This window comes from Jaculus jaculus, chromosome 17 (assembly GCF_020740685.1).
Source record: "Jaculus jaculus isolate mJacJac1 chromosome 17, mJacJac1.mat.Y.cur, whole genome shotgun sequence".
In the NCBI taxonomy this organism is placed as follows: Eukaryota; Metazoa; Chordata; class Mammalia; order Rodentia; family Dipodidae; genus Jaculus; species Jaculus jaculus.
In genome coordinates this window covers 28,589,980-28,604,151 of record NC_059118.1, presented here as the reverse complement: position 1 = coordinate 28,604,151, position 14,172 = coordinate 28,589,980, and the positions used below count along the sequence as shown (strand labels likewise).

The following is a 14,172-nucleotide window of genomic DNA, read 5'->3' as shown; positions in this document are numbered from 1 at the left end:
TGCCTGCCCGGTGCGAAATGCCCTTGGGGGAAATATTTATTAAATGGAAACCATTGTCCCAGGCCCGGCAGGACCTGCCTGTGTTCCAAGCTTATTGGCTTCTGCACCATCCTCTCCCGGGAGGGCCGACGGAAATGCGCACGGCCCGCCGCGCCGGCGGCTTGGAGGGGCCCCCGGCTGGGGGAGGTAGGCAAGAAGTGAGGAGGAAGGGAGGGGTCGTTCTTTAGAATGTAGTGTATCAAGTTTGGAGAGAAGACTTCTGCTTCCCACAATTAGAAGAAAGACCTTGTGACTTTCTTTCTCACCGTTAGGCACTGTTCCGAGTTCTGGGAGCTGAGCCCATTTTACAGACAAGGTAACTAGGACTGGGAAAAAAGACAGGTGACCTGCCACGAGTAACTCCGGTGGGACGTGGTGGCGGCCCCTGGTGTGTACAATTTGAAAATCTTTCGTTCCTCCCCCACGCCCCATACTGTTCTGCATTACATGGAACTCCGTGGCTGGGCAGCTGAATGCGCCCCACCTAGATCCCGGAAGTCCGGGCAAACCTGCCGTGCAGATAAACCGCGCCAGGCAACCAGTCTTGTTCTAGGTTTCTTAGACTAGGTTGGAGACACAATTCCAGCCAAGGGTGCTACCAACCAGTCCGTTGCATTTCTTCTCAGCCGCAACCCAGGTCTGCCCTCTACCCCTTTTCCTTCCTCTTCTGTTTTCCCCATCCCCCACCCCCTCCAGGGCGTCTCAGAAAGCAGAGACACCTTCCAGATCTGAAGAAGGGTTTCCACGCCTGGCAGGTGACCTTTACTTAGTTCTGACCAGTGGTGCTATCCTTGGGGCCGAGGAGAAATTTAAGTCCACAGTCTGACCATTGTAATTCTACCGAGTGAGCCCAGTGGCTTTGGGAAAGGATGCGAGAAATAACTCAAGTCTGCAGAAAGGTTCGGTATCGAGTGGACTCGTCGGTCGGACTTTCTCTCTGAGCCCCAAAGAGACACCACGTGTGCACCAGAAGGCTTAAGTTAATGCCAGCAGCCCAACCTCTCAGAAATTTCCCAATGAGGCAACCTGACACAGGGTCCTAGACCCTTGCTCTTCTCCCACCCTCCAAGACCCCTCCTTCAATTCTTCCGCCCCCGTCCTAAAGCTCTCCCTAGGTTCCAATCCTTTCCCTACTTGCCCTACGTTGTAGTCCACTAGCTACTCTCAACTCAGGAGCTATCCACTATAAGGAAAGGATTAATACCTCAATATAATGGTTGCATGCCCAGGGGCAGCAGTTTGAGAGCTGGGAGCCACCTGAACCCCAGGGGTTCCAGTGCCCCAGGCAATCCTGACCCAGGAGGCCAGTGGTATCTCAATGGCATTTTAGCCGTGAGACATGAACTTGAATCAGGAGTTAAGGGCTGAACATTTCATGCCTCTCACCCGCTTGTCTCTTATGGGAACTTGGTAGGCGCACCTCTTTCGAAGTCATGCATAGCCATGGGTTTATTAGAGATTCTTTCACTGGCAGGGCGCAGGAGTTCCCGTGTGCCTGGGATCTGGTCTGGTATTGCCTCTGGCCCTAGTCTCTACCAAACTGCATTTTCCCTCCATCTCTTCCATCCCCACAACTCATCCCAGCGAGGTACCCACCTCCTTCCTCCAGCTCCATCCCGCTGCGAGCAGCGATTTCAACTAGTATCAGGGTAGAGGAAGCCTAAACGCCCTGTTCCCCAGTTTGAAGTTCAGGCTTCAGGCTGGGCATGTTGAAGTCTTTCTTCTGTTTTCTTTAATTTTCTTTTCTTTTGTTTTCTTTTCCTTTCCTTTCTTTTCTTCTTTCTTTCCTTCTTTCCTCCCTCCCTCCCTCCCTCCCTCCCTCCTTTCTTTCTTTCTTTCTTTCTTTCTTTCTTTCTTGGAACAGGTCTCACTTTCTGTCTAAGCAAATGAAGAAATCTCTGAGGTCAGGAACCAGTCCGCCTTTTGTTGACCTCCTGGTTGCGCCAGCACTTCTCTTCACCCAAGTCCTTTGCATATTCCAGGCACTAGCTCCCAGGCTCCCACGGCTTCTGGGGACTAGGACTCCTAAATTCTTGTCCAAGCCCCCTTTCCTAGGCTCGCCTGGGTCCCTGTGTTGGCCCTGATGGCTAAGTACATTCATCTCTTGAGTGCAGAGAAGTTCAGTGAAGGTTTCTTCTGCCTGAGCTCAAGGGTAACTTTTCCACAGGCCACTTCAGAGGCAGTCTGGGCAGGGTTCGAGGCCTGCATCCACCTGCCGAGGCCTCGATTCCCCCTCCAGCCACCCCAGGCTGGCTCTTCCCTAGCTAATTGAAGCCACTGCCAGACCCTGAGAGCCCAGAGGAAGGTTTGCAAAGGGCCTCTTGGAGATCAGAGACAGGAAGAGAGGAGCTGGTCAGGATCTTATAGCTTGCAAGGTTTAAGAAGCTAGTAGAAAGTCACCTGCTGAGAAAGGTCGACCCTGCTGGGACACAGTTTGGTTTGCCTGCTCAAGGCAACCCTGGCCCAACTCCTTGCTGCTCATATTTGGTCTCGAGGTGCACAGGTGTTTAGTGACAAGAACATAAATTTGGCCCACAATCCAGGAGCCACCAGAAGATCTCTGGAAATACTAAACTTTGGTCGAATCCTGAACTTTTAATTTCTTATCAAACTTATTAAAGAAAATTCTCCACACCCCTCATGTCCCAGCTCTACTTTAAAATCCAGAGACTTTGTGTGCCTTATCTCTCAAAAGTGCTTAGAAGGACCTCTATTTTTTAAAAAATAAGACACTTTCTAGAATTTGCTTGGGCTCTTCCCTTCAGAATTTAGCCCTGCTCACTCCCTGGCATGTTGACCTTTTGCAAGACATTTTGGCACCAAGATGACACTGGAGGGCGTGGCTTTTAACCAGAAAACAGAGAGATGGCAGAGCAAAAGCTGGTCCCAGGACAAACATCTGCAGAGCCAGTGTCAGAACATATTTACTACCTCTTTGGCAGAGGTAGTTGGGCTGGTTGAAGGTCATTTGTTTCCACACCAGAGCATGCTCAAGTAAGAAGGTTCCCATCTCCCAGCATGCTTCAAACTGTCTTCATATGAACTATTTAACTTGAGTCTATTTGTAGCAGAGATGAGGTGACTCGCTGACCCTGTGAAAATTTAATAGGGGATTGTGTAACATCTACACACAACCCACAGAAGATTGAAAGGTAAAAGTTGTAGGAGGGTTTTACATTTATTTATTTCACTTATTTATTCATTCATTGACTGTTTATTGAACAGCACCACTATGTGCCTGGCATTGTTCTAGGCGCTGGGCTTCCTCAGGGAGAAGACCTACAACGGTGATTGCTGCAGCCTGATAGCAGATAGGCAATGAACAAGAGTCAATTCCTGGCAGTGATTCCAGGTTCTCCAACCAAGTAGTTGTATCCCTGCAATTGACCTATTTGTTATATTTTTATAGCTTGTAATAAAGAAACACCGATTTACTATGAGATCTAAAATTATTTCATATCTGAAAGGCCCTTAGAACAATGCTGGCCATGTTGGAACTGCTCAATAAATGGTCAAGTCGTATTATTTTACCATTAAGTATGGAGTTAACTTTTTATCAGTGTAGGGATGGAACCCAGGGCTTTTTATTTTTATATATGCTGGGTAGGCAATCTATGACTACATACTATTCCCAGCTCTTGTCAGTAACTGCTTTAAAAATTTTTTTTTTAGATATTTATTTATTTGACAGAGAAAGAGGAAGAGAAGGAGAGAGAATGGGTGTGCCAGGGCCTCCAGACATTGTAAACAAACTCCAGACATGTGCACCCCCTTATGCATCTGGCTAACGTGGGTCCTAGGGAATAGAACCTGGGTCCTTTGGCTTTGTAGGCAAATGCCTTAACCACTAAGCCATTCCTCTGGCCTCATATAACTTCTGATAGTGATAAGTGCTAAGAAGCTAATCATGTGATGGTCTAGTTCACACTGAATGGTCAAGAATCTGAAACTGGGAAGGAACTGTCCTTATGAGGGAAGAACAGGCAGACCAGGTGTCACATCTCACACAAAGAAGAGCTGGAAATACCACGGCCTGAAGAAGACCAGTTGAAGCATCTGGAGTTCTTAGGGAGTTAATGAGGCTGAAGCTTGGCCGTGATGCTGGGAAGGAGTATAAGCAAAAAGCTGGTAGAAGCAGGTAGTGCCAAATTTCAAGGCCAAATAGGCTCCATAGGGTCTGGGTTTTATTCTAAATGTATTGAGAAGTTATTGGATGGAGACACACCAGAACCACCTAACAATAACCCCATGACTACACACAAAAGTATTCATAACTGTACCTATGACAGAATCTCATCTCCAATAATCTTCATATGTGGGTGGATTTTTGGCCTTAAGATCAGGTGATTCAATGACACTTAAAGGTACCTTACTGAATGCTACAGACTCCTCCCATTCTTCCTATATGCTAGGAAACCTAGGAATAAAATAAGGGGTCCTCACAGCTATTCATAATTCTACAAAACATGTCCATTTACATACAGTAGGTATTAGAAAACTGCTGTGTCCCTAGCTTTTCTCATTTTCCACCAAGTGGAGTTATCTATACCCCTGAGATCGTCAGACCTTGGAATTGATTTTATCTGGGGACGCTTACTCAGAATTTAGTTATATTATAGCTCAGTGGTTAAAGGTGCTTACTTGCAAAGCCTGTCAGGCAGGATTCAATTCACAGTACAATATAAAGCCAGATACACAAAGTGGTGTATACATCTGGGGTTTATTTGCAGTGGCAAGAGGCCCTGGTGCACTCATTCTCTTCTCTTGCTCAAATAAATAAATAATATATTTTAAAATAATTTAGATATTAAGTATCTTGGTCTCAGAAAGTCAAGCATCACATATGAGCAAATAATGTTTCTTATAAAAATAAGAAAGTCACATTTTATTTCTAAGGACAACAGTCAGAAAAATATGAACACACGATGCCACTGCCTGGGGTGTTACTGTCCTCAGGTATTCCAGGAACATAATCCTTGCCTCCCCTCATTCTTCTAATGTAAGGTTCCTAGGGCAACAGAGACAATACTCTTTGCCTAATGCAATTGGCCAAGTCATTGCAGCATACATTTTCTTGCCAGTTTTATCATAAACGACTTATTGCAGAGGATCAAAACAAACTTTGGCAACAAGCCCCAGTCAAGGATCAGGACAGCAGTTACTCCTTTTAGGTTACCTGCTTCTGCCACAGACTGAACAGGTGAGAATAGTATGGGACTTACCACGAGATGCCGTGTTCAATATGTTTTTGATGTCCCTGTTATATCTTTGAAGCTTCCTTTTTATCTGTCCTGAAGAACAATACTTAACATTTTATTGACTAGAAAGTCATGGAAATATTTGCTGAGTAAGCTGATGGCTCAGCAGGAAGAACTATAAAAAAAATGTAGTTTAAGATCTCAGGTTGCTAATTACTGTCAGACTTTGGGAAATTGGTAATGTCTTTTGGCCTCAACTTTCTCATCTGAAAAATGGAAATAACACAGGGGTAGTTTGAACATATGTCCCCTATGGGCTCAGGTGTTTTATTAAAGCTTATGACTTGGATCTCCAGCTGCCTGGTTGGAGAAGGTGCAACTGGGGGAAGATCCTGGGGCCCAGCCTTAAGGTGTGTTTGGGGCAGATCTGAATTCCAGCACTGGAAGAGCAAAGACAAGCAGCACATTCAGGTCCAAGTTCTACTTGCAGATCTTGCATCTTCCTGGCATGATCAAAGCTAGCAGCTGGCAGAACTGGCAGAGAACACCATTTGGTGGTGCTCCACCCCATCTGCTTGACCTCAGCTGCTCTCCCGATGTAGTTCCAGGGTAGTATTTTTTTTTTTTTTGCTAAATAAATCATACAAACATTCCTACACCTTGAAAAATGTTCATAGGTGGGCGTTATGACTATTTTCCTTTTCTAATTTCTTTCTCTGCTCTCATGGCCTAATCACCCATTTTCCACTCAATCTACTTTGCAGGTAATGTTTGTTCCCCCCATGCTTTCTCATAACCTCCCACATCATTTTCCACAAGATCAGTGGCAGAGTCTGTCTTGCATATATAACAGAATACTAGTGACTGGGTAACCTAACTAACAGAAATGTGTTTCCATAGGTCCAGAGCCTGGGAAGTCCAATGTAACTGTGCTGGCAGCTAGAAGAGGACCTTTCTTCTTCTTTCTTTCTTCAACTTTGTGTGTGTCTGCCTGCATGCATTTGTGCGTGTGCACTTATTTGTATGTGAGTGTGGGTATATGCATGCTGAGGTCAGAAGACAACTTTTGGGTTACCCCTCACCTATTCTACCTCATTTGAGGCAAGGTTTTTCACTCTGGATTTTACTTAACTCTGCTATTGTCTGCTAGGCTTGCTGAAAGCTTTGGGGGAATTTCTCCTGTCCCTATCAGTGTGCTGGGAGTATAGAAGACTGCCATGGTTTCCTGTTTTGTTTATTTATTTATGTATTTTTATTAATATTCTGTTTTTTTACTTGAGAGAAGGGGGAGAGAAGGAGGGGGACAGACTGGATACATTAGGGCCTCTAGCCACTGCAAATGAACTCCAGATGCAGGAGCCACCATGTGTATCTGGCTTACATGGGTACTGGGGAATTGAACCTGGATCCTTAGGTTTCACAGGCAAGGGCCTTAACCGCTAACCCATCTCTCCATCCCTGTTTTGTTTTGTTTTTTTAAAAGATTTTTATTTATTAGAGACAGAGAGGAGAGAGAGAGAGAGAGAATGGGCTCACCAGGGCCTTTAGCCATTTCAAAGGAACTCCAGACACATGTGCCACCATGTGCATCTGGCTTATATGGGACCTGGAGAATTGAACCTGGGTCCTTAAGTTTTACAGTCATGTGCCTTAAATGCTAATTCATTTGTCCAGCTCACCCCCCCCACATTTAAAAAAATGTGGAATCTGGGGATTGCATTCAAGAACTCCAGCTTGGGATGCAAGCATTTTATCCACTGAGCGTTCCCTTCAGCTCCTAGAGGGTCTTTTTGCTCCATCTAACATGTATTGTATAACAAGAGAGGGAAGGAGGAAAGGAGAATGGAAGAGAAAGAGAAAGAAAGAGAACCAAATTTATGTTTCTCCCCTTATCTGAAGGGGAATATGCTTCAAGACCTCCACAGGATGCCTGAAACTGCAAATTTGATTAAACTCTATATGTATTTATACCCATGATAGAATTTAATTTGTAAATTAAGTATAGTAAGAGATTAACAGCAATAACCAATAAAAGGACAATAATTAATAGAACCAAAATAATCCATTATTAACTAAAATACCAGTTCCTTGAATGCAATTACTGTGATACTGCTGTGGTTGATATGACAACCAGGAAGGCTTGTAAGTGACTAAGGGTGAGCAGCATGTCCAGTGGGGATATGCTGGCCAAGGGGAGATTCACGTTCTAGATAGGACGGAGTAGGACAGTGTTCATCAGAATACTCAAAATGACTAGAAACTCACAACTTGTGACTTTATACTTCTAGAAGTTTCGACTTAATATCTTTAGACCATGACTCACTACAGGTAACTGCAATTGTGAAAGATAAAACTACAGGTAAGAGAGCCACTACTGTACAGTAAACCCATTCTTAAGAACAACACTATCCTCGAGGAAAGGCCTCATGGCCTAATTACTTTGTAAAGACTCTACTTCTCTGGTGTTTAAAGTAAAGGGATGGTGGGGGGAAGAGAGAGTAATGAAAGGAGGAAGAAAGACACATGGCAACTTTCAGTCATGTACAGAATCGAGATTTAAATACATGCAGAAGCATATAAAGTGACATGAAGTGGGGGACTGTTTAGGGTGGGAGAGGAGCAGTGGGAACAAGCAAGAGGAAGAAGAAAAGGCAATGGGGATGGATTTAAGCACAGTTCAATGATACATGTATGGAAAATATCAATGAAGCTCATTATTTCTTTTACACACACTAAAACATTAATACAAACATGTAAATAGCTAGCCCCGGGAGAGAGCTCAGTCAGGATAGTACTTGCTTTGCAAACATGAGGACCTAATTTCAATCCATATAAATGCCAGGTATGGTGATGTCTGCCTATGATCCCAGTGCTGGGGGCAGAGGTGGATCACTAGAGCTCACTGGCCAGTCTATTCTGACTGATGAACTTCAGACCAGTGGTAGAACCTTCTCAAGAAGAGGTGGACAGCATATCTGAGGATGACACCCAAAGTTTCCCTCTGACCTCCACATGGACATACATACATGTGCACATACACCTACACACATAAACACACATCACACATGGATACAAAATGTAAACAGGTTGGGGATGTAGCTCAATGATAGAGCATAGTTAGTAGACAAGATACCTTGGGTTCAATCTCCAACACTACATAAATAGAAATAAAAATGTAATAATTATCTCTAATAAATAAAGATCAGACCTGGGATGGGGCCCATTGGGTTTGGGTCCCCAGACCCCACATAAATATCTGGCATGATAGTGTGTGCCAATAATCCCAGCACTGGGGAGGCAGAGAGAGCGATTCCCTGAGACTCACTGAGTATATTCTAGCTGAACAGAGCTCTAGGTTCTGTGAGAGACCTTGTCACAAAGAACGCAGAGAGTGACTGAGGAAGACCCTCAACACTGACAGCTGCTTCCATACTCATGTGCATACGCATGTGCACACACACACACACACGTGCAAGATGACCCCATATGCACACAAGTGCAAAAAAGAAAAAGTCCTGCTAATCTCTACCTCTTCCGTTTAACTGGAGATTTAGTTTCTAACAGAGGAAGTTTGTGGGGCTACATTCAAAAGACAGAAGTCGGTCCTATCAGGCAGTTACCATTCTGGTCTCCTTAGGGACATTGCCTTCTACTGGTCTTTTCTTCCCGGGTTGACTTTCCTATTTTCTGTTTCTCACACCTTATCTCTTCTCATTTTACTCCCATGTCTGGCTGAGGCGCGTCCTCCAGCCTTTTTAGCCATGGCAGCCCTCAGTGTGAGTGGACTACAGGGTCCCACGCTTCAGTGGACTCCAGTGGAATGGCTGGAATGGCTGCTGCTCTGCCTGGTGCCAGGAATCTCCTTTCATCCTCACATGGAGCATCCCGTTTACTTCTCTCCCATGTTGGAATTCCAGTTATTGCTATCCCATCTTCCCCTCTCAGGTTAAATCTTCATGCTTTTGGGTTGCAGGAATGCCGTGTCTTCAAGTTTGCTATCCTTGAGGTGATAACTCCTTACTTCTCTTTATCCCAGCTCCTTTCTTTCCTGCATCTTAGCAGTTCTTTCTCCCCTCTCTTCTGGGAGCCAATCATTGCTGCAGTTTTACCCTCTGGGAAGCAGAGCCTCCCCTAAAATCTGACAAAGAAATCACTTTTTTTTTTGGCTCTTGAAATCTCAAATTTAATTCAAAGTGAAATTTTGCAATCAGTAAACATAATACTTAGATGGAGTCCATCTGTGTCCACCACTGGTGATGTTTTTATCTATTAGTTTTTTATTGATTAATTTTTAAACTTTGTTTTATTTTACTTTATTTGTTTAACACTCTGTTAGAAAAAGAGACAGAGAGAGGGAGGTAGAGAGAGAGAGAATGGGTGCATCAGAGCCTGCAGCCACTGCAAACAAACTCCAGATGTATGAGCCACCTTGTGCACCTGGCTTATGTGGGTCCTGGGGAATTGAACCTGGGTCCTTTGGCTTTGCAGGCAAGTGTCTTATCTTAACTGCTAAGCCATCACTCCAGCCTTTTATTGATTAATTTTTAAACAGACGTGGTAATAATTCTCCTCCCCAGGTCCCCATTTCCCTGTGGGTTCTCCTCAGTAAGGTTATTTGTGTTCACTGTGGGGTAATTAGGGCCTTTGACTCTGGAGGGGAGCTGTGTCTCAGGGTGAAACAGTTGTTTCTTAAACATCTCTGCCTATGAGTCTGGAAGACCCAGTGCCTCTGATTCTCCTTTGAGTTACTGGAGAGAACATGAGCTTATATATGGGCACAAGGACAGCCTGGTTGTCCTTGTCACTCTAGGTGGAGAGGATCCAAGAGGAGTTGATGGAGGAGATAGACAAAAGAAAGAAAGGGATCTGTCCTTCTTGGTCAGTATCAGCTGCAAGTATCAAATCCTTCTTGGATCATACCATCTTTAACTGTTTTGCATAAATACTTTACACACATTATTTATTCAATAAGCAACAAGCCTAGAAAGAAAGACCTGCCATTTTCATACTTGAAGATGAGGAAAAGAAGGCCCATAAAAGTACAGGCAGGACTTGCCCGAAGGTCACAGAATTACTTAGTCCTGAGGATCCAGGGTTTTCGCTGATGTGTTGTCTCACTCTTGCTGTCGTGGCTGCCTACCTGCTAACCCTGTGCGACATTGGGTGGAACCCAGGTGGGGGTAGGAAGCAGAAGAGAACTCTGTGGGTTCCAGAGAATAAGACCTTCGTGGAAAGCTGTCTTGGCCTGGGCTTGACTCCTTGTTCTTCATGGAAACACAGAAAGGTCATATGGGCTGATGGAGGGAAGGAGGAACTTTAGGTACAGATGTGTATGCATCTGGGGCAGTATAGAGATGAGGTGAAGGACTCCCATGAGTTGAGGAAAGACCCATCGTAAGGCAAACTAGATCCAAGCGACATCAACTGCCAGAATGAGGGGTGACAACATAGAGATAAGAAGTCACCATAATTGTACATTTTACACATAGAGGGTGACAATAAGATTTTGTGATACTCCGAGATTATCATTTAGCTAGAAGTAAACAAGAAGAGACTGAAAGTTAACCAGTACTTATTCTGGATAAGAAGTTACTATTGCCTTTAGTATAATTTTTACTTCAATACATTTTCCTAATTTTAATTTTTTCTAATTTATTTACTTATTTGTGAAAGAAAGAAAGAGTATGAGAGAGAGAGACAGACAGACAGAGAGAGAGAGAGAGGGAGGGGGGAGAGATTGGAATATGGGCATGCCAGGGCCTCCAGCCACTCACTGCAAATGAACTTCAGATGCATGTGCTACCCTGTGCATCTGGCTTATGTGGGTTCTGGGGAATTGAAACTGGGTCCTTAGGCCTCACAGGCAAGCGCCTTTACTGCTAAGCCATCTCTCCAGCCCCATTTTCCTAAAATTTTGGGTTTATCAGAAAGCATACTGGTTTGATAAGGAGGACTTATTCTGGCCTGCTATTATGGTTTTAACCAAATGTATCATTTTTTTCAAAAAATTTTATTTTAAAGAGAAAGAATTGGTGCACCAGGGCCTCAGCCACTGAAATTAATACTTGTGCCACCTAGTGGTCATGTGTGACCTTGAGCTTGCCTCACCTTTGTGTGTCTGGCTAAAGTGGGATCTGGAGAGAAGAGCATGGGTCCTTAGCTTCACAGGCAAACACCTTAACCACTAAGGCATCTCTCCAGCCCCAAATGTGTCTTTTAATAATTCTTTGCTAAAAATATTTTTAGGTTTATATTTATGATGGTAGAGTAGATTTATTCCTCTATCTACCTATATTCAATAATTAAATTCTGGGGGATAAATTTAGCAATGATTAGCTTAGACATGAGTCAGAGCAGTTCATTTGTAATTCTCTGGTTATATTTTAAACTATAATCTCACATCTTGCGATCTATAGTTCTTATGCCCTGGGATCCTTTTTGTAAATGAATTTTCATTCTGGGCACAAGATAATATCAGAAGGAAGTCATGGAATGCCTTGGCCAGTGCCTCTTAGGCATATACACATCTCTAGACCAGGATCATTATTTCAGCTTGTATGATCCTACCAAACCAAAACACTTCTTTAAAGATGTCTATATGGAAGGCACATTTACTCTGTATGTGAAGATGGTTTTGAGCGGAGTAAGCAGGTCACTTAGACATTCTCTTGTGGCCCTGGTTGATGGCATAGAACTCCTTCTTCATTGGTGATTTCTCTAACATATTATACAAAGTCTGAGACAGATGATGCTAACTTCCCAGCCAATGGCCATTCACCTATGCTTCTTGCTACTACAACTCCATGTTTTTCTCTTCCTGGGGTTGCTTGATCCAACTGAGATAAGCAAATAATTTAAAATCAGACATATTATCCAATTTGGCCAATGAGAATTCTGTTTAGGGGTTGGGATCTTTTATTTTTATTTTATTTATTCATTTATTTTATTCATGAATTTGCATGTCATCCTTGCACAAGGGCCAGGCTAATCTTCTCTGTATCATTCCAACTCTAGTATATGTTCTGCCAAAGCGAGCACTGGCTTTCTTACTTTTCAATGGAGCTTCACTGGAAGAAATGAACTCAAATTTTCCCATTTTTGGATCTTGTTGCCTACATGCCACCACCACCTTCCCACTGTATTGAAGTGGTCCCAGGAGGAAAACTAAGAGAGTATAAAGAATAGACGAGGATGGAGAATGGCAGTTTCTTGATAGTTCTACAGAGTTGCTTTGCTGGGATTCCCTTTGTATGTGAGATCACACACACACACACACACACACACACACACACACACACGAGCTGGTTTTATTGTCTAACAACTTTCTGGTTAGGTTTTATGTTGGTACAGCCAAAACTTTACTGTGCGATTGGGAAACAACCCTCCATCCTTACCTCAGGACTTGGCTCCTGTTATCCAACCACGGCTTAGCTTTTATCTGTAGAAGCTGAAACTCTTTTGGTATGCACATCTGAATCTTTTATAGATTTTCTGCTCAGCCACACTGTATTTTCATATACTTTTATCTAGTAAAATTGTGATTACTTTTACTGACCAGTTTGTTTAGGTTGACATCTACTACTTGCTGTATAAATAACACCTCAGTGTTGAAATCCAGAAGGAATAGCAATGAGCTATGCTGAATTTCACCCCATAATGATTCTGGGAGAGCAGACAGCTCTCCTTTTACAACGGCTGAGGAAACATGTTAGTTCCAGTGGGAGAGACCAGCTTTCCTCTCCTGGGGCCAAGTACTGAGTTCCAGGATTGTGGTGATTTGCCAGTCCTGCCATGCTGCCCTTGGCTGCTGAGCAGCCTTTTTCTCACCAACTGTCCTGCCTGTACTTCCTTCAGTAGGGCTGTAGGAAGCATCTGCTGGCCATCAGCCAGTCTACCTATAACAACTCTCTTGATACCTCTCCACATCCAAATGTGGCTAATGTCCCCTCCCCAACCCCATCTCCATCTTTTACTTCTTTCTTCTCTTCAGAGGAACAGGTGTCCTTCTTTTCGCTATTGATCATTTCTGTGTCTTCTTGCTCTGGTGCATAGGACCTTTATATTAACACATCTCTTGCAAAGATTGTTCTTTTCACCTGCAGATGAACACTGGCCTTCCTAGTTCTAGTGCCACAAATAAACAAACAAACAAAACCAGCTGACTGAATTAGTTCATCAAGGTATCATCCTATCCCTCTTCTCTCTAAAAAAAAAAAATATTACTTGGGTTTTGCATTTCAGAAGGAGTAGGCATGAACCCTGCTGAGCTTATTTCTGCAGTGATCTTGGGTAGAAGGTAGAGCTCCAGACATCTCACATGGAAAGTCTGTGCCTTTGCCTTCCTGTCTTTCCTCCACCCCAGCACTGATGCCCTGCTTATTGCTTCTACTGATTACAACCGTCAACTGCCAAAGGCAGTTGGTTCTCCTAACTGCAACCCATGCTGATCAGTTCTGCTCATTTGTAATACTTGGAGTTTCTCCCCATCTTCTAATTATTATTATTTTTTCTCTCCAGAAGATCCAGCCTAAGCCCCCTGTCATCTTCCTTGTACTTTCTTTCAAGGAGAGCCCCAGTGTGTACCTATGACAGGGTACTAGTGGTTCAGGAAAACCCTTGAACCCCAAACCCTAGGTTTGTGTCTAATTGTAATCAAGGCATTGAATAAAGTAAGACTGAGAAGGATAATTATTAAATTATATTTATTGATGGAAATAGAGAACCAAGGAAAGAATGAATATACCCCCATGACTTGAGAGCCCATGTGGTGGGTCTGTAAAACTGATCGAGATGACAGAAAAAAGAAAGTTCAAAGAGCTCCTGCCATGTAAAGAGCCCATGTGGAAAGTAAGGGCTGTGGGGGGGGGCCTCTCCACGTGGCTCAACCTGTTGGACTAAGCTGAAGGGAAACTTACCAGCATCTGGAGGTTCAGGG

The 14,172-nt window shown here is 43.7% G+C and overlaps 1 non-coding gene across 1 annotated transcript; it reads right to left on the bottom strand.

The window, feature by feature from the left end:
• Positions 1–12,168: 12,168 nt before the first annotated feature.
• LOC123455653 lies at positions 12,169–12,275 on the bottom strand. The gene has a single exon (XR_006634042.1). It is a non-coding gene; the product is annotated as a U6 spliceosomal RNA (small nuclear RNA).
• Between the last annotated feature and the right edge of the window lie 1,897 nt (positions 12,276–14,172).